This window comes from Dermacentor albipictus, chromosome 7 (assembly GCF_038994185.2).
Source record: "Dermacentor albipictus isolate Rhodes 1998 colony chromosome 7, USDA_Dalb.pri_finalv2, whole genome shotgun sequence".
NCBI lineage: Eukaryota > Metazoa > Arthropoda > Arachnida > Ixodida > Ixodidae > Dermacentor > Dermacentor albipictus.
The window spans coordinates 30,208,773-30,229,546 of NC_091827.1; positions in this window are offsets into that span (position 1 = coordinate 30,208,773).

Genomic DNA, 20,774 nt, shown 5'->3' on the forward strand with positions numbered 1-20,774 from the left:
ATTGGTCGGCCGCCTTTCCTATGTCGAGCATCCGGATTGGCTGGAACCTGCTGCTATGAACAAGTGCAACTTAAAAGCTCTTTGTGAATACGAACCGTGGTGCTGGAGCCAATCGTTGTGCGTGGAATAAAAAAAATATAATTATGGTGTTTTACATCACAAAACCGCGATATGCTTACGAGGCATGTCGTACTGGGGGTCTGCGGACTAATTTCGACCACCTGTATTTTTTTTTCCTTTTACATGCACCCAGTGCACGGTACTCGGGCGTTTTTATTTGCTTTTTTTTTGCATTGCTCCTCCATCAAAATGTGGCCCCCACGACCAGGATTTGAACCCGCGTCCTCGGGGCTTAGCAGCGCAATTCCATAGACACTATACACCACCGTGGCGGGTATTCTATCTGAATCCACCATTTTACAGCGGCCTTGTAAGCGCGTTATCTAATCTCCCTTGACGAAACATATGCCAACGTTTAAGGACAACTTACAGAGCCACATTCCCAGTTCCGCGTGCCTACGATACTACGCATGCGCGTGACTTTAGTTCGCGCTTTCCAGAGCCCGCTGACACGCGTGGTAGAAGGTATACACAGACGCCTTGTATATCGCCTATTTGTGTCGCAACACGGAAGCCGTTGCATCCGACGCCGCGTTTGCGTATAGAGAAACAACGCGAAGGATAAATAAACTGACTTCAAGGAACTGTTCGGAGGCGGCAAAAAAATAAAATAATAAATAAGACAGGAACTATTCCTAGTCTGAGATAAAGATAGCATACTTTAGTGGCGCTGTCGGAAACGCTAGCGGACGGGAACTATATTAGGTGGCAGTAGCCAGAGGTCAAAAACTGTGACGTAACCAACATTTGCGCATGAGAAACGTAAAACCGCGCACGCTCAAAGTATAAGACCTGCGATGAGCAACGCAGCGTTGCGTTATAAGCTATGAGAACTTCACGCGGACGTGGCGGGTCGCTTGTGCGTTCCGCTCGGAGACGTATATAGCACCACCGTTTTTCGGAAGTACCGTGCAGGCTTCGTCGAAGCTACAAGCGCCGTGACGATGCAGGCGCGAATACTGCATCAGGTAAACAAATGTTGCGTGAAAGCAAGCACTAAGCATCCTTTCCTTTACACCTCATCACCTGGTATATGCCACTGATTGCCTTTCTCTCTGATTAAGAGGAAGCTTTAGCTCGGGTGCTCCTATCTAAATAGATGTAAAACGATAATTCGTTTTTCTCGGCAACCACTGCACCAAATTTGACGAGGTTTGTTGTATTGAAAAGACAAACTTAAAACCTAGTGACTGTTGGTTTCGAATTTTCGAGTTAGGTTGTCAATTTTTTAATAAAAATTGGCAAAAATCGAAAATTTTCTAAAACCGATACTATGAAGTTTACAACTCTGTAACTCAACCAATAAAAATGATAATACAATTTTGTGAATTGCATCTAATAGTACATCTAAAGCGGACAAAACTGATATGTTACACATGAATATGAAAAAATTTAATCATAGGGAAATACAACTTTTGCAAAACCGTTGTAACCAACGTAACAAATTCACTTAAGATGTAAAATGACATATTAAATTTGTCCGCTTTGAATGATCTGATGGATGCTGTTGACAGAACCGCGATATCAGTTCTTGATGCAGGGCTATGAATTTGTAAACTTCGTGCTTCTATTTTTTTCAAACGGTCAAATATTGGAAAATCGGACGGACGTAGCGCAATACTACGCGCTACGTCCGTCCACGTCCTGTCCTTCCTTAATATCGTCTGTGTAAAACTGAGCGCAACATAACCATGAACGCGGTATACTTACTCCCCCGGCATGGTTCGCGCGCCGGCGCTGTAGCGTTGACAACGCTGCACCGTACTAGCGAGAGTCGGCGAAGAGCCCTCGCCAATCTAGGAAGCGGCGAAGAGTGTAAACGCCTCTGGCCTCCTTTCCCGCCGGGATTCTTTTTCCGGGAATCGCTGGGGCCCAGCGACGCGGGGCTCTCGGGCATTTGCGTTGCTGATTTCGCCACAAAGAATGACAGCTCGTTTCTTTTATTTTTTTGTTCAAATTTCTCTTAAACGTTCTTTTACTCCCCCCCTCTTCTTCTTTTTACTTCCCCCCCCTCTCTTCTTCTCCACGCGGATCATAAATGCACCGCCGCCGGCGCCCGCCACATGCGTTACATGTGTTATCTCTCACGGGCGTCCAAAATGACCCCTTGTGTATTGCCCCGTCTTCTCGGAATCTCGCCCGCACCGCGGCTTGCATGTGCGACTAAAAGCGAGTCTCGGGCTCCAAGCCTCCCTACTTGGGCGCAGCGCCATCCGTATCTGCAGCTATAACTGCTTGTGATGCACGTCTGCAGTTTCAGGCAGGGAAGTCAGAGAAAGCGTAGGGCGAGTTAATTGCATACGGTTAATTAAAACGTGGAAATAATCGAAGCAACGGGAAACGAAAGTGGAACAATACCTAACCTAACTTAACCTAAACTAAAAGGGGTGTAAGGGTGTGAGTTATAGGCAGTAAAACACACTCAAGAGTGGAACTCTGGTTGCGTTACTGGAGCCGAACGAGCGTCTTCCGCATTACGCGGGAGCTCGTATATAGCGGACAGGCGGGTAATTGTCCGGGTAATCGCGTGCGCACAGCGCGCGCGATGCGTAAAGGACCGTTTAAGTCCCCACCTGCGACAGGTTATATTTTCGACCTATTTCATTCCCTTTTACTTTATGATTTCTAGCTGTGAATTAAATACAGCAATCAACGTCTCCTGTGCCTTCGCGCCTGGTAATCAACTTACCCTGTGCTGTATGTTTGCGTATGATCGTGTAAAATAAAACGACCGCCTTGTATCTCTTTATTATTGCAATAGCAATTATGTGGACACTCCAGGCGCGTTTCCGCCGTCGCCGTCGCCGTGATGTCCCGCATAAAGTCCACGTGCGATTACGTCGTCGCCGTCGCCGTGATGTCCCGCATAAAGTCCACGTGCGATTACGTCGTCGCCGTCGCCGTGATGTCCCGCATAAAGTCCACGTGCGATTACGTCGTCGCCGTCGCCGTGATGTCCCGCATAAAGTCCACGTGCGATTACGTCGTCGCCGTGCGCCGTATGCAGTATGCGCGAGTGACATTCCCACATTTATTTATTTATTTTATTTATTTATTTGTTTCCACAAGCAAGTAGGTACATGGTTGGGGCGGAAAAAACAAGGGGAAAAAAGCTGCGGAGAAGCAGCTTGACTGGCCCCAGGTTCCGTTTACAATGGCAGCAGCAGGGCAGGTGGGAAACGGTAAGGAAAAAAAAGAGAAGAAAAAAAGAAAAGAGAAGAGCAAAGCGCTAAGGGCAAAAAATCAAGAAGTACAACGGTACACAGTCAAGATTGCAGGAACATATCACGCAGATTTTTTGCGGAACAAGTCAACACATCGATATTGCATCTGGTAAGATCATTGAGTAAACTGGGCAGCTAGTGGCATAACATTTGGGGTGCAAAGCCGTTGGCAGGAAGACCGTGCTCGTGTATGCGGTTGTAAAGCTCAGATGTTAGGCACTGGCGCCCAACCGCCAAAGAGCAAGAACGGGGTAAACGTTAGCAAGTTGTAAGGGCACATAAATAACCCAAGCAGTGATAGATGGGTGAAGCAATCCGTCAAAACTCCGTTTTCACTCGGGCAGAGGACTGGTTACTGGAAAATTGAAGGCCAAACGGCCCTTATTCCTGAATTTCCCGCAAGAGCGTCGGCATCGGTAATTCAGAACTGTGACGTCACCTCTCAAGTTCAAAGCTCCACGTTTATTGATGCAAGCTCTTATAACTCCTTATCATTTCTAAAAGCTATCTCTACATTTTACGTTCAGAGTGAATCTGCACCAATTATCCATCATTTCCGTAAATATACTGCGCAAAGAAAGGGTATAGAATTATTGGACTGCGCATGAAAAACTGTAGTTGTGCTTCTTTTGCTTCTCTGACAGTCGCTTTCACTTATTCTTAATCAAAAAGCCGATATAGTGCTACTTGCTAGCAATTAACCTCATTGCCTGGTACATTAAATAACGTATGAAGGACGAAAAGTGTTTCCACAATTGCTTCTGGTCGTTCATGCGTCGAAATTGCACTTCTCGAGGGATTCCGTTTCTCCTGCTTTCGTATGGCGATCACGTTCTGGACTGTTGAGCCCGGACAGCCCATCCATTGCCATTTGCGAATCATTATATACGCGCACCAACCCGCTTCCTGCGAAAGGACGTTATCTGCATTCAATTTGTTACTCCCATTGGGTGTGGTCCGATTTGTACGCCTTTTTCTTCTCTCGTTTATCCCGCAAGCGAGAGGCCACTTACCGTCATGCGCATTTAGAAATCAATTTCAAGCACGCCCGCGCAATCATTCCGTTTTGATGCCCCCCCCCCTCCCACTCGCCTCTTCAACCCTTTGTGGGCATCCCCTGCCGTCGCATGCGCATACCGTGCGACTGGGTGTATAAATTTGCATGCGAGCTGTTACGCTTCGAACTAGGCTTCCAAATTTTTTGTTTGCTTCTCTTAGGGACCCCACCTTCGAATTCAGCTCACGTTTCGCCCCTTTCACCCTCTCCCCCGCCCCCCACGCCTACGGAAACCGTCGTTCGTTCTCCCCGAGGTCAATTTTCTTGGGCGTCTCTTCTCTTCTAGCCTATGTGCTTCATGTGCCGGGCTCTGTGTGCTTTTGTGCCATTATCCTGGATGCTGTGGTAGCCAGAGACGTGCGTACGACACTCTCCTTCGAAGCACGGAGAAGTATTGCTCCCGGTTGGTTTGCTCGATACTACTACAAAAGGTTGTGTTCACTAGGACACAAAGCGCGCCCAGGTAGAGGAATGAATGGCTCTAACTTACGAAGCAGAACGCGCATTGGTTTAGGAGATATTGGTCGTGTAATAGAAGTACCGGTGCTAGTAACGGAAGTGGTGGTGGTGTCGGTGATGGTGGCAGTACAAGGTAGCGGTAATGATCGAGTTCATATGCCACAATGTACAACAAAAACTGATAGTATAGGAGTGCAGGATGAAAGCTGAAGCTTGACACGACCGCAGCCTTTAAAGTACTTTTTCGCGCCAGCGTGGTACAGCGCAACGAATTATCGCAAAATGTGCTTACACAAGCAGTGAAAGATGGCATAAACAAGAATAAGCAATAGGCAAATTATAACATTTCACAGGAGAGTAACATCTTTGATGCGTAGTAGCTAGTCAAGTTAAAATGCACATATCACGTAGCTCGCGAGACTTGCAAGAAAATAAATAAGAAAAAAAACATATCAAAGTTATTAGTTTGACAGTTGTTAAAAAGCGAAGGCCATGAAAAGCTCATAAACTCCGCTAGAATTCAGACTTTGTGAACCTAAAACCCTAGGCTCACCAAATCTTGTTGGCTAATGCAATATATATATATTTTGCTCCAAGTGCACAAGACGTTCCAGATCTCGTTGTAGACTTCTTTAGGGTCACTAGTTTAAATTTTACACATAGTCTATATGTACATAAGTTATCTATGCTAATTATGTAGGAGTTTTGAAAAAAAGATCAGCCTTTAATGACTCATGTGCTGCGTTATAAATGTGATGAACATTTCTTAAAAATCCAGTGAATGGTTTGAATCAAGTAGTAGCAGTATATATAATAGTGATTGTGGAAGTATAGTAGCAGCAATAATAGTATTTGTGAATGAATGAATGCTTTTATTCGTCCCAGTCACTTATGGAGTTAATCCGGGCAGTAGTGGTATCAGTTTATAGTGGTGGTGACATAGCAATAGCATTTTAGTAGCGGTGTTAGTAATAGCAGTAATGGGGGTGCTCCTGTTTGGACTCCTTAGGGGGCTAAATCAAAAAGCGAAACGGTTGGTGCGAATGAAACCGGCCGAACCATCGCACACTACCGTTTCCCCAGAAGTTGTTTCAACAGGTTTCCAACGTGTTTCAACCAGTCACCTTTCCGACGCGTTGTCTCGCACATCGAATCATTTTCTTGCGCATGTCTGTTTGCACGTACCGTACGCAAGACGCCGAATAGTTTATCGATTTCCGAAGATTTCCAGAACCTGCGAGATAGGAGGCGCTGTGAACGACAGCGACGATGCCGCAAGAAAGCGCAATTAAAGCAAACGACGAAAGTGCCGGTGATCGCCTCGTATCCCTAATAAAGTAGTAAGTAATTAATTTCTAAAATTATACCCATGGTTTCTCTCACTTTATCGTTTCTTAAATTATTTATTCCTAAGATTCAAAATTACCTTCAACCTTCTTTTCAATTATACGTTATCATTTTTCTCTTGCCAATACTCTAATATATTGAGTTTTATTTTGGTTATGATATTATTAGAAACGCTTGTAAAACAGCTCGATTCTGAGCAGACCCCCTGTAGTGAGTGTGGGTCATTTCGGGAGAAAAGAATGAGGTAGAGCCGGCAACGATGAGGACGATAGCGTTAGTGGTCATCATCAGCTCCGAAAAGAAGAAACGTACTATATACCGCAAAAACGTACCGGCGTTTGTCCTGTTTTCAAATTTCAGTCTCACCTCACCCTCTCTTCTCGCGCCTTAAATTGCCTAACGATCTTTCGCGGAAACCCCCAGACGTGGAAAGAGTTAATGCGCCGTGGTCAGCGCATCAACGGAAACAAATGCAGTTAAGGGAAGCCCGAGCCGTTGGGAGGAAACGAGGAGGAATGGAGCGCGAGTGACTGCTCGAGCTTAGTGGTCTGATTGTGTTTTTTTCCCCCCACACAAGAAGTTTATTTTTTAAGCTCCAACGTTAAAATTGTGAACTCCCTTTTTTTTGTACACCTAATTTAAGCACCCGATTCGTGGCCAATCCCCCACTGTGGGTGTTGTGCCACAGCCACTCACGACAGCAACAACAACAAGCAAACAACAACCACAACAAAAAAGTGGAGCCGGCCCCCTACGGCCAGGACCTACGCGTGCCGTGTGATTATGACTAAGCGAAACAGATGTAAAAAAAAGATTCGTAATAGTTGCCTCACTTGGAGAAGCGAGGGGAAGTGCACCATATATATCCTGTAGTGCTGGAACCAATGAGTCACGCCCGATGCTCTAGGCGGGAAGAAGAGTCGAGAGTCCCTCCCTGTGTGGTCGCAGCGGCTTGATGCGAATGTACCGCATAGGTTCGATCAGTGGGGGTCCTACTTGCCCCGTCCCCGATGCATTTCTTGTCATATCCGTCTCCCGCTGGCAAGGTTAATGACACTAGAGGCTAACAACTAGTTTCTTATAACATTTCTTTAAAGGGACACTAGAGGAAAATATCAACTCGGTGCTGTATCGGTCGGATATTTGTCTTGAGGTAATTCGACGTTTTTCTGCGTGCATCCCGACCACGGCGGTCGCTCTAGATCGGGCGAGTTTGCGTAACCTCCCACGTGACCTCTCTCTATGTCGCTCTTTCTGTGAGTCAGCCAGTGCATGCTGACGTCACATGAGCGGCGCCGCCCCAACAGGCGGCGCCGCTCTGATTTTCCACTTTCGTAATTTTCTCGCTTACAAAAGCTCTGGTCGCGCTACGAATGGTGAATTTACTTCAGAAGCCTAGTGTTTCAATTTAGCTCGACTTAATATTTTCCTTTAGTGTCCGTAACGGGACGCAATAGAGAAACACTAAATTAGTTTAGACTGATAAGGTTCCTGACAAGATCTGCTATTTCAAAGACATATATAGTCTCCGAAGGGCGGGTATCGCGCCCGCCATTTATTCTTTGTTCTTGGATTTTTTTATTCCTGCCTTCTCCCATACCCGCTTCTTCTGCTTCTTGCAACGTGCGTCGACCCAGTGGAGACCAATTAAAATTATTTTTTTTTCATAAGTTTATTTTCCTACACTTCGTGAAGTCATAAAACTTTATTATCGGCACTGGGAGTGATGGGTTCTCCGACCCCACCAGATGGCCCTCTCAGTCTAGTGATGAAGGCGGCCTCTTCGGCTCGCGCTGTGTGTGACCCGGATTTCTACTTCCGGAGCAGAGCTGGCCATCAGAGTCTCCCACTTTTGCGAGCCTTCAAGCTTCTGCAGTTCGTCGGCTGGTGGGTTTGCTGGCCAGTCCCAAAAGATGCGTTCTCTCGTGGGTCACTGGCCACATTTTGAGCAATCGGGTTTGAAGTCGTCGGCGTTGTTGTGGTGCAGTCTGATTGACTTCGGGAGAGTAGTAGTAGTAGTAGTATAAAGCTTTTATTTAAAAAAAAATCACATTCAGGTCCAGTGGGGAGGTCCCTCAGTCCAGGGCCCCACTGGCGATCGCGGCACGCCGGGCTTGGTCGAGAAGGGCCAATTGGTCCTCCCGCACCGTGCTGGCTAGCCACACCTCCCACTGCCTACTGTTGGGAGTTTTGCCCCATAAGGGGTGATTGGATTTCTTGTGGCCGACTCTGGCACGACTATGTGATATGGTCACGACCATGTGATATGGAGTTGTCTCTATAGCTCTGGTAAGTCTTTTGTGAGATGAGGGTAGCTTTTGTCTGGCTAGCTTAAAGTATTGGGCGATTTCCCGGTAGCTGATGAGACCTTCCTCTGTGCGTTCCAGGTTCGAGTTGTTGCTAACGGCTCGGCCGATAGATCCTCGAGCCATAATCTGAGCTGCCTCCGTCTCAGAGTTTCCAGAATGAGCCGGATACCCAGATCAGTTCTGCATCCCCTCCTGTTTTGAGGGTAGTTTTGGGGGGTTCTTGAGAGTGGTTCCGAGATTACTCTTCTCTAGTAATTATTAATGGCACTTTTGGAGTCGCTCATAATGGTTTCAACTTCGGGGTTAGCTAAAGCTAGTGCTATGGCCGCTCCGTTCACAACGAGGAAGTGTTTGACCCTGAGTGCAGGCATAGGTCGGTCACTCGATGAAAAAGTGAACGCCGCAACTGAAATTTTCTAATTTCGCGCGCTAACCGATACGCCAGCGTGACGTCGCGCAGAGTTGAAAGCATTTTCTCTTTGAGCTGACCTCTTCGAGGATTTGCGCTGACCGAGACACAACGATGGTTCTCGAAATTTGCTCAGTTCACTTGTCGTTTCCGACAAAATAACATTTTAGTGCCTGTTTACCGATAACCAGTTTAGCTAGACCGGGCCAGATGTGACCAAAGCGCAGTGTCGTCAAAAAGCGAACTGCTGCCCGAACTTCAAGAAGGCAGCGCCACACGCCTCTCTTTTCCTTTCTTTTTTTTTTTTCTTGTCTTACCAAGCCTATTTCTGAGGTAATCCGCCGTGGTTGCTCAGTGGCTATGGTGTTAGGCTGCTGAGCACGAGGTCGTGGGACCGAATCCCGGCCATGGCGGCCGCATTTCGATGGGGGCGAAATGCGAAAACACCCGTGTACTTAGATTTAGGTGCACGTTAAAGAACCCCAGGTGGTCGAAATTTCCGGAGTCCTCCACTACGGCGTGCCTCACAATCAGAAAGTGGTTTTGGCACGTAAAACCCCATAATTTATTTAATTTTAATTTTATTTTTGAGGTAGACGTGATACTGTTGCTATTAAGAAACGTAACTCACAAGGATGACTCAGTTTTCTTATTTATCCTGTTTACAGTTCCTTTTATGCTGCTGCCAAATAAGCACATGTTTAATGGCATTAGCATGGTGGTTGGTTTGGAATCGCGAAAATTGGTTTGGAATCGCGAAATATACAAAAGTTTAGGGGGTTTTACGTGCCAAAACCACTTCCTGATTATGAGGCACGCCGTAGCGGAAAACTCCGGAAATTTCGGCCACGCGGGGTTTTTTAACGTGCAACTAAATCTAAGTACACGGGTGTTTTCGCATTTCGCCCCCATCGACATGCGGCCGCCGTGGCCAGGTTCCGATCCCGCGACCTTGTGCTCAGCAGCCTTTTGGTCCATTGCGCTAAAAGTTCGACCTTCTATAAGTATTCCTCGGCTTCTTTCGGAGTCACTGGGCAGGGATTGAAGAAAAAAAAATGGTGGCAGCTATTCTCTAACTTCTATGAACAGACGAGAGCAGACGACGACGGGATGTGAGCACGTCTGCACTCTCGTGAGCGTTCACGTGACGGGTGCCACGTGACCGGCGGTCGGGCCGCACGCCGTAAATCTGTTCGTCGGTGAGCCGGAAGGCATTTGTGGGCGCCTCGCGAGCCCTCTCGTTTGGAGAGGGCGATAAGCTGCGGGCGCGACAAGCCTCCAAGAGGCGGTTCGCGGTGCGCTTGTTGGCGACGTGGCCGGAGAAGGCGATACGCTTCTGCAGGAAGCAGCGCTCCACTTTCGCTCGAGGACCTCCCGTAGCTGTAGCGCAGAGACTCGCGAACGCTTGCGTAAACAGGCGATATAGCGCGTACACTCTGGTCGAGTGTACGTGGTAAAAGCGGTAAGGACTTGAGAGGTCGCGAACGCGCCTTGTTGACCGTTTGCTTGACCTGTGCCAGTGGAAGTGCACGAACAGTGACGTATAGATAAGAGAGAGGAGACGATGCCGTGAGGGCTCGCGCGTAGCGGGGCTATTCCGCCACAGAAAGTCACCGGCGCCATATACATGTACAGCGTACACGGACGTTTTAGTCTAAGGAATGTCTACAAACGGACGTGCTGTAGACTTATGGCCTTGTATACGCTTTCTGCGGCCAGTTGCGCTCTTAGGAATGCTGGGCTGTAAGTGTCTGTCCGTTCGCAAGAATTTAGAGCGTTTAAGGCACGCGGAACACGCGTGGTTTTTCAGACCGGCATATCTTTTTCTTCTTTCTTTTTTTTTTGGCTATTGGACTTAGATTGGATTGCATCTTCGGATTCGGGATGGGAATTCTAGCCGAGCAGACTAACTCCTACTTCTCGTCCCACATCTACTGAGATCGGTGTACGTCCCAGGCGGCTCATAACGCTGCGCTGTATAGGCAAGAAAGGGTTAGCGGCACTTAAGGTGTCAGGTAAACAAAGCCTCCCTCCGGCTCTCGCTGTCACTGCAGTAAACACTGTAGACCAAGTTACACCCTTAAGAATATATCTAATCTCTAACACACACCCTTACATTCTTTTTTGGGTGTGACGATGAGAGATATAAGCCCATATGCAACCTTGGGCATTTTCAGGGTGTAAATTAGTTAATGCCGTTTTAGTAAACGAAGGCTTTCGTCATTGGGCCAAGGACTCGGGCGCCTCAGTATAGGCTGACCTAGAACGAAAATGAAGGGAGCAGCCTGCGAGCACAAGCTTTCGTTTATTATTATTATTTTTAATTTCATCTTGTATATGTCTCTTGCAAAGTTTACTTTGATATGTGTTGCGTCTACTTATGGTCGAAGTTATTCATATTTTTTTTACACTAGTATAAATTCTCCAACTACCATTTCTCTTTGTTCTATATCCCACCTATTTCAACTTGGGGGTTATTTCATTTGCATATTAGGCAGTGTAATTCATTATTTCGTGTTACAAGATTTTTCGGCGAACCTGTCAGAGAGGGTGTGAGCCATCGCAAAATAAGTCCCTACATCGCCAGCCTATATGCGCGCTATATGAAAAACCCCAGGCAGAAGCTGCGTGGGTTCGCGAAGACAGTCGGAGCGCTGTAATGCAAAATACCTCGAGAAAATACTTTATAACTTATGTTCTCAGTTTTTTTCGCGCTAAGAGGTGGCTTTAGCATTGGGGTATAACCCCGATTGCCTTTCTTTATACTCCTGCCCATGGGGCACGCAGATGTGTTGTCATTAAATCACTCACACGATTTTACTAAATTTCTGTCCTTTCGGAAAAACAACGGAATCTTCCGGCTGAAGCAAGCAGAAGTTTAATTTATAGCTTCATGGTTTTCGTCACAAAACTAAGAGAAAGTCAGCAAGTTTAAAGAATGGAATCACAAAGTTTACAAGTCCTTAATCTGTGGCATTTATGCGAGGCTCACTAGTGCGTTGCACACTATTTTGTACCATTTACGATCGCTTTATTTCATACTGTTCCGTTTTCTTTCTTTTCTTTTTTTTCATTTTTCGCTGTATCATAGCACCACCCCGTACTTGGCACGTGCCCGTGTAGACATGTTAAAATGTCAGCGGACGCTCTAGCGCTGATTACCTGAGTGTGGTGCACCGAGGAAAGGACACAGGACAACTGACGTGGCATAACGCAGTCAATTGCATTTACAACAGCAATGCGGGGAGCGGAACTAATGCAAACATGCAAGCAACACACTAGAAGTAAACAAAAAGCTCTCGGCTACGAAGAAAGTCTTAGCGCGTTCTCTACAACGCTTAGGAGTTCGGCGCGTTCCTGCGTGCACTTCAGCTGGCACGACTTACAATCAACGGAAAGCGTGACGTTCTCACGGCGAGTCTGTTCGCGTTGACTCCGGAAGAACAGGCGCGGCGTGTCTGGTCCTGCTTAAACTGGCCGTGGATGGCGGTGGCTTCAGATGTCTCGAGGTGGTTCCTGATAGCCGGTGGCTGAGACGGGGCGGCGGCGGCGCGTACCGTGGCCACGGGCCAGGACTTCCTAGTGGTTCTCCCAGGCACCCGCGCACACCCAGGCCCTGGGGCACACAGCGGTCCTCGTTCGCGCAGCCGGCCTCCATCTCGGCAACGGGACGCTGGTAATAGCACCGGTAACACCGGTAATAACACCGGTAATAGCACCGGTAATAGCACCGGTAATAGCACCGGTAATAACACCAGGCGTCCTCGGACGCCTCTCGTGCTCAACAGTGCGCAGTTGGCTCCCTTGATCGCTGGCTCCGGTCAATGGCTCCGCGGCCTGTTGGGTCTCCAGAGATGTCCGCATCGCTCTTGATGTCCCTGCTGATGATGATCGTGATCTATACGAGGGAGTGACACTTAATTCTGTATTTCTTCCTATACACCACTATCATCATCTTCAGCGTAGGACAGCGAGGGCAGTTGTGCACACCGTCTCCTTCTCCGGCTTCTCCAGCCTACGTATTCTCCTCCCGCTTGTCTCGCCATTACCTCCTCTCGGCCCAGCGCTCCGCACACGTGGCCTGAATTGTATACCACAACGTACCATCGAAAGAATAGGAAGGCCTCCTTTATTGGACCAGACCACTAGCGCATACTTGTCTTGTCTTGTCTTGTGGCCTTGAGAGTGGCGCGTACCCACTATGGGGGATTGGCCAAGAAGCAGGCGGTTTTCCGTATGGTTAGAAGTAGAGACAAACTAGATTTGTATAGTGGAGCGTGGGACGATAGCGCATACTTACGCGTGGCTCAATCAGGGTGGCCCGCGTTACCGTGCTTCGTCATCTTCGTCTTCGCGACCCTCATTGGGCCATGTATGCGCGCACGTGGCCCACTGACGATGTCACGCGATCCAATCGCGCCTACGCGCCGCCGTTCTCTTCTTTCTAGCATGTGTCCACACGGTGCCCAGGTGGTCGTTTTCTGCACTTCATTTTTCTTTCACCACACCGCCTTAGTGCAGTTGTGCCGTTGTCAGAGGTATCATCATCGACATCAACGGGTGCCGGCCCGCTCAGTTGGTGCCACGTATCACGAACGATCCGACATGCGTGAGTCGGGCTCTCGTCCCCAGCACTTCGCTCTGGCACCGAAGCCCTCCCTCTCGTCTGGCCCTCGACACTCGGCGATGCAGCAAGTCCACAGAAAGGCTGGCTTCCTCCGGACCGCGCCCATTGCTCGCCCGTGGAGGACTGCGAGGCTGTCCTTCCAGACGTCGCCGCAGCCTCGTCTCTTCGCGGTCGACGCCCTTGCCTCTTGGTTGAAGCGACAGCCCCGTCCGCCCCGTCCACCCGGAGCCGCGCCGCCCGCCCACCCGACGCGAGTGGCCGCGGCGAAAGGCAAAGCCGAGACGCTGACCGAGCGCGAGGCGTCCCTGCCGAAGGCCAAGTGGAGGAAGGAACTGCAGGCGACCGCTGCCGAGGACAACAGCTGCGGTCCTTCGCGAGCGCGTCCCGCTGCCAAGGCGACTCGGCTAAGCCCCTCGACCGAAGACGCCGGTCAGCCTAAAGAAACCAGGGTGAGGACTTCGGTTCCCGCGCCGCGACACCCGAAGCTGTCGCCGTCGGCCGGACGCCGTGCTGGACGCCGCCGCAGCGCGAGGTCAGCGCGGGCTTGCCAAACAGCGCTCGGAGGGCGCGTCGGTCCCGGCGTTCGTCCCCGAGTGTGTTCCCACCGGTGGATCGAAACGCCGGCAGCGGTTGAGAAGCCATTCGGCAGGAACCGTTAACGGGACGTTGCAGACGGGTGGACGGCATAGGAGGCGTCGGCCACCCCGCTCCACTTCCGAGAGCGCACGCGGCGTTCGAAGAGTGAAGACCAAGGGTCTCAAGGTCGCCCTTCTAGAAAGTCCGCCCGTGGCCGCGGCGGTTAAAAGCGCCGAGCGATGCCGCCACCCTGCAGCCTGCTGTTGCTGCCCTGCAGTTCCTATCTACCAGGCTCGCAGTCAAGCTCCGTTCGCTTTTCAATTAGTTTGTTTCTTACAGCCCCGAATATGTCAGCGCGTATCACCGAGTTCCAGTATTGCTGGCAATAAATCCGTTCTACGATTGTCATTGCGCTCTGAGGCTCTTTTAATGCGAAACCATCTTTGCCGCACTACCGCGGCACCTTGCGGTTGGTATACATAGGTCCGCAAGTACGCACGTATATATACTGTTGCGCCTCGCTTTATCAAAATAAGATAATTTGTGACCGGCGGTAGAATGCAATCTTTGCCGTCGAGCATAGCACCCCTGTGCACTAACCATTGGGCAACAACCGCACGCATGAGTTTCTTGTTCCAAATCCAGCCGGGTCATTGTCTTGTCTTGTCTTGTGTCCCAGACAGTGGCGCATACCCACTATGAGAGATTGGCCAAGAAGCAGGCGGTTTTTCGTATGCTTAGTAATAAAGCCAAACTAGATTTAAATTGTGGAGCGTGAGACTAGAACTGTAATTTAGACGTATGATGAAAATATTGTCATTGAAAAGTGCGGCGCGGGTGCCACTTGCCACTTGAGTGAGTGAGTGAGTGAGTGAGTGAGTGAGTGAGTGAGTGAGTGAGTGAGTGAGTGAGTGAGTGAGTGAGTGAGTGAGTGAGTGAGTGAGTGAGTGAGTGAGTGAGTGAGTGAGTGAAGAAACTTTTATTGTAGGTCCGGCGAGGACTCGAGTTGATATCCATTCAATCCACTGGTTTCCAGCTCACGTAGGGTCGGTCGAGGGTGCTCCCCTGAACCTTGAATGAGTCTGCTCACGAGGCGTGGCCACGTGCCACTTGCTCGTCTTTTTTTGCGTCAGCTTGCTCTCTGAGGCGCGTGCTGGACTGCACAATCTCCGGGAGAGGCCCACTTTCCTCGGTGCTTTCCTCGTAGCACGCCAGGTACCGAAATGGTGCGAAGTTGTATTGAGTTCACGATTGACTAAGTTAGTCATGCTTTAACATTTCTTCGCTCGAGTACACATACGTCGCCATCCTTTTATACACGTACACAACATGACGTGTCAATAGATGCGTGCAACTGCACGACACGTAGTGGCTGATGACGTCACAATCAACGTTTCTCTCGTTTACGCGCTTCCACTACCAGTGGAGAAGCGAACATTTGGCACGTAAGCTTCCGTCGATCGAACGGCCTGCTTATGATTCGCGAAATTGCGGCCGTGCTGTCATCTTCAACGTGGTCGTCGTCGTGCTGCTGTGGTCACAGGCACAGCCCGCGACCCATAAGCGCGACTACTACATTTAGACGAACACTTTCCAACTGGTATCGCATTGCGGTACCTCAAACAATGCTTGATAGCCAGGTACGTGTAAAATTCTTCGCATGACTTGATTTGCACAGTGCGTGAGATCTGGACAACTTTAACCGCCAAGCTGTACATGGCTAGGTCACGTCTGTCTTCCGCGAGCAACCCACGATCTAGCTCGCTGGCGCCCGTCGGCGCAACCGCGCGAACGCGCTCGTGTCACTGCTCACGCGTTCGTCGTCTTCGTATGCTTCCACACCTGGCTCCGTTGCGCAGGTGTTGTTGTTGTTGTTGTTGTTGTTGTTGTTGTTGTTGTTGTTGTTGTTGTTGTTGTTGTTGTTGTTGTTGTTGTTGTTGTTGTTGTTGTTGTTGCTGCTGCTGCTGCTGTAGCCTGTGATGCGTGTGGCTCCTACCCACGATGGGGGATTGGCCAAGAAATGGGTGGATTATTAGAAATTATTGTGGAGCATAAATTTCCTAATAGCTATTGAAATAGCATTGAATAGCGCAGAGTTACCTGTTAAATAAAATCATAAAGGTCATATGGAATGAGTAATAATTAATTTAAAAGTAAAACGAAAAAGAAAGGAATTTAGCAGGGCATTTGTTGCCCAATCGCGATGTTACGCGTTGACGCTTCGTTGTCGTCGTTGTCTTCACGTCGTCGTTCTCTTCTTTCTCGCACCTGTCCGCACAGTCCACACGCGGTCGTTTTTTCCACTTCTTTTCTTTTTTTTCTTTCACCGCACCCCCATAGTGGGCTTGTGCCATTGTCAGAGATATCGGCATCAACGGGCGCCGGCCCGCTCAGTTAATGCCACGTATCACGAACGATCAGACATGCGTCGGTCGGCCGCTCATCCCTGGCACTTCGCTCTGGCACCGAAGCCCTTCCTGTCGTCATGCCCTCGACACACGGCGATGCAGCGAGTCCACAGAAAGGCTGGCTTCCTCCGGACCGCGCCCATTGCTCGCCCGTGGAGGGCTGCGAGGCTGTCCTTCCAGACGTCGCGGCAGCCTCGTCTCTTCGTGGTCGGCACCCTTGCCTCTTGGTTGAAGCGACAGCCGCGTCCGCCCCGTCCACCCGGAGCCGCGCTGCCCGCCCACCCTACGCGAGTGGCCGCGGCGAAAGGCAACGCCGAGACGCTGACCGAGCGCGAGGCGTCCCTGCCGATGGCCAGGTGGAGGAACGAACTGCAGGCGACCGCTGCCGAGGACAACAGCTCCGGTCCTTCGCGAGCGCGTGCCGCGGCCAAGGCGACTCGGCTAAGCCCCTCGACTGAGGACGCCCGTCAGCCTGAAGCAACCAGGGTGAGGACTTCGGTTCCGGCGCCGCGACACCCGAAGCTGTCGCCGTCGGCCGGACGCCGTGCTGGACGCCGCCGCAGCGCGAGGTCAGCGCGGGCTTGCCAGACAGCGCTCGGAGGGCGCGTCGGTCCCGGCGTTCGTCCCCGAGTGTGTTCCCACCTGTGGATCGAAACGCCGGCAGCGGTTGAGAAGCCGTTCGGCAGGAACCTTTAACGGGACGTTGCAGACGGGTGGACGGCATAGGAGGCGTCGGCCACCCCGCTCCACTTCCGAGAGCGCACGCGGCGTTCGAAGAGTGAAGACCAGGGGTCTCGTGGTCGCCCTTCCAGAAAGTCCGCCCGTGGCCGCGGCGGGTAAAAGCGCCGAGCGATGCCGCCACCCTGCAGCCTGCTGTTGCTGCTCTGCAGTTCCTATATACCAGGCTCGCAGTCAAGCTCCGTTCGCTTTCGAATTAGTGTGTTTCTTACAGCCTCGAATAAGTCCGTGCGTTTCACCGAGTTCCAGTATTGCTGGCAATAAATCCGGCACAACGACCGGAATCTGGGCCAGTTGGTACATACTTGAACGAAAAAACCAGTCAAAAACACAAAGGACAAGAGAAGAAGCTCACGACACAACGACTGGTGAACGAAAAAACCAGTCAAAAACACAAAGGACAAGAGAAGTTCACGACACAACGACTGGTGAACGAAAAAACCAGTCAAAAACACAAAGGACAAGAGAAGAAGTTCACGACACAACGACTGGTCGTTGTGTCGACTGGTCGTTGGTCGTTGTGGACCAGTCGTTGTGTCGTGAACTTCTTCTCTTGTCCTTTGTGTTTTTGACTGGTTTTTTCGTTCAAGTATGTACCAACTGGCCCAGATTTCAACCCTTCTGCAATAAATCCGGTCTATATGATTGTCATTGCACTCTGAGACTCTTTTAATGCGAAGCCTTGTCTGCCTTATTATCGCGGCACATGGCGGTTGGTTTATATGTCGGGAAGTATGTACGTGGGTTCCTGTTGCGCCTAGCTTCATCAAAAGAAAATAATTTGTGACCCACGGTAGCATCGAACTTTTGCCGTCGAGCATAGCACCCCGTTGCTCTAACCATTGGGCCGCAATCGCACGCATAATCAATTCTGTCGTTCCAAATCCAGCCGGGTCTTTGCAAAGCTCGCCGCGTGCGCCACGTGCCACTTCCGCGTCTTTTCTTGTGACAGCTCGCGCTCTGAGGCGCCGTGCCGGACTGCACAATCTCCGGGACAGGCCCACTCTCCTCGGTACTTTCCTCGTAGCACGCTATAGGCACAGAAGTTGTGCGAAGTCGTACTGAATTAACGATTGGATGAGTTAATCACGCCTTAACGTTTCGTCGCTCGAGTACAAATATGTCGCCATCCTTTTTATACACGTACACCACATGACATAGCAATAGATGCGTGCAATTGCATAACACGTAGCCGCTGGTGACGTCACAATCAGCGTTTCTCTCGTTTACGCTCTTCCAATACCAATGGAGAAGCCAGCAACTGGCACGTTAGCTCACGTCGAACGGCCTGCGTAGGATTCGCGAAATTTCGGCCGTATACGATCGTCTTGAACGCGGTCGTCGTCGAGCTGCTGTCGTCACAGGCACGTACGCCCACGACCCGCAAGTGCGTCAACTCAATTTAGGCATACATGATTTTGGCTTCTAGCGCGAAGTGAAACACGGACACAGAAAGGAGCAGTCAGGAAGAGCTCGTCCTGTCTGCTCCTTTCTGTGTCCGTGTTTCACTTCACGCTAGAACCCAAAATCATGTTACCATACCAACTCGCCCAACTGTCTATCCGTTAGGCATACACGTTTCAACTGGTATCGCGTTGCGGTACCCCAAACAATGCTTGATAGCCAGGTACCTGTAAAATTCTTCGCATTACTTGATTTGCACAGTGCATGAGATCTGGGGCGCTATAACGTAAAAGTATTCCAAACTTTTCTATTCCAATTCCGCTACCAGCCCTCCACGATTGGTCAAAAACTTTTTTCGACCACGCCCACTTCACCTGTCTGTCACGAGACGTCACGGAAACCGCGATACCTCCCCATCTGATATGATGTGTACGCACTGATTATGCATAATTTGACAGAAAAAAGAAAAGCAGTTATTTCTGACTCGACCCTTTTTCGCCATTACCCCTCGGCTATTGGTAAAACGTTTTCGGGCTGCACCCACTTTACATGCCTGTCAGGCGACGTCACAAAACCGCACAAACTCACCGCGTCAAAGTGACGTGTACGCGATAAAGATGCAATAATACGCCGAACAAAACTAAATTTTCTTCGGAATAGCTGCAGGCTGCCCCCTTCCGAAAGGAATAAAAGATGGCTGCCACCGATCGCTGAGATGCTGGCTAGCCGCACCAGCCGGAGAGCATGGGTGTAATTGCGTATAATAAAACTTCTTGCGTGGCCTTGTAAGGCTTTCTAGAACTTTCGGCACGTTAACTACCTCGTTCTGCCAACTCTTCTTTGCTGAGGGTCAGTTTTAGCGTCATTCGTAAGCTTCCGTTGCATGCCGCCGTCATTTTCGACCAGCCACCACAAGCTAAGTAAGGGAAAGCCGACCAATCGCAGATGCCGGCACCACCCTCTTGATCCGGTTATCAATTTTCAGTGCACTGGCTCTGCCCCACTGAATCCCTCTCCACTTGAGCGTTCTCCTCGCCTCTTGTCAGCCAATTAGATACGACAAGCCGCTCAGTGTATGCAATGTTATTCGTTTTTCAAGGAAACAAAAGTGACCTCCTATGAACAAGGACAGCGTTTGATTGGTCTGTTCAGACAACCCTGCGGGTGACCGCCCGGTGCTTGCGTCAGTGGTTACGCAAATTTGACGTCAGGAGATTGGAATAGAAACATATTGGAATAGTTTTACGTTATAGGGCCCCTGGACAATGTTTACAGCCAAGCTCTATATGGCTAGATCATGTCTGTCTTGAGTGAGTGAGTGAACAAACTTTATTGCAGGTCCGGCGTGGACGCGAACTCGTCGCGCACCCGGCAAATCCCATGTCGGGACCGGCAGGTCTAGCTCCGCAAGCAACCCACGATGTAGCTCGCTGGCGCCCCTCGGCGCAACCGCGCGAACGCGCTCGTGTCACGGCTCACGCGTTCGTCGTCTTCGTCTACTTCCACAGCTGGCTCCGTTTCCCACGTGGCCCAATGGCGATGTTACGCGTTGACGCTTCGTTGTCGTCGTCTTCGCGTCGTCGTTCTCTTCTTTCTCACACGTGTCCACACGGTTCAGACGCGGTCGTTTTTTGCAGTTATTTTTTTTTTTCGTTCACCGCACCCCCCTATAGTCGGATACAACTTTAGAAAAAAATGGCTGTGGCTTAGGTAAGGTTAAGCCCAGGATGCGAAGCATACTAGCCTTTATTTTAGTTGTTGAACCACTGTTTAGCTTGGTGAACTGCTGTTGCTTGGCTATATTTGGTTCGGCTAGACGAAGAAACAACTCATGCATTACTTCTTCGCCTTCAAGAGTGGAACGCGACAGCGTTCCCGTCGACCCGCCAAGGGGTGTAAGACAATGGGCTACAGGGCAGCGACTACGCGCCCCGCATTGGACGCGGTGAGCGTCGAGCAAAGCAGCGTTCGGCGCGGCAACGAAATGTGCGCCTGAGCAAGAGACGCACGCCTTAGAAACAGCGCGTTTCTAAGGCAACACCGCATTCACTAGAGGCGCTTTTGTACCGCTTTGAAGCGTTGTACTCGTGGCTCAG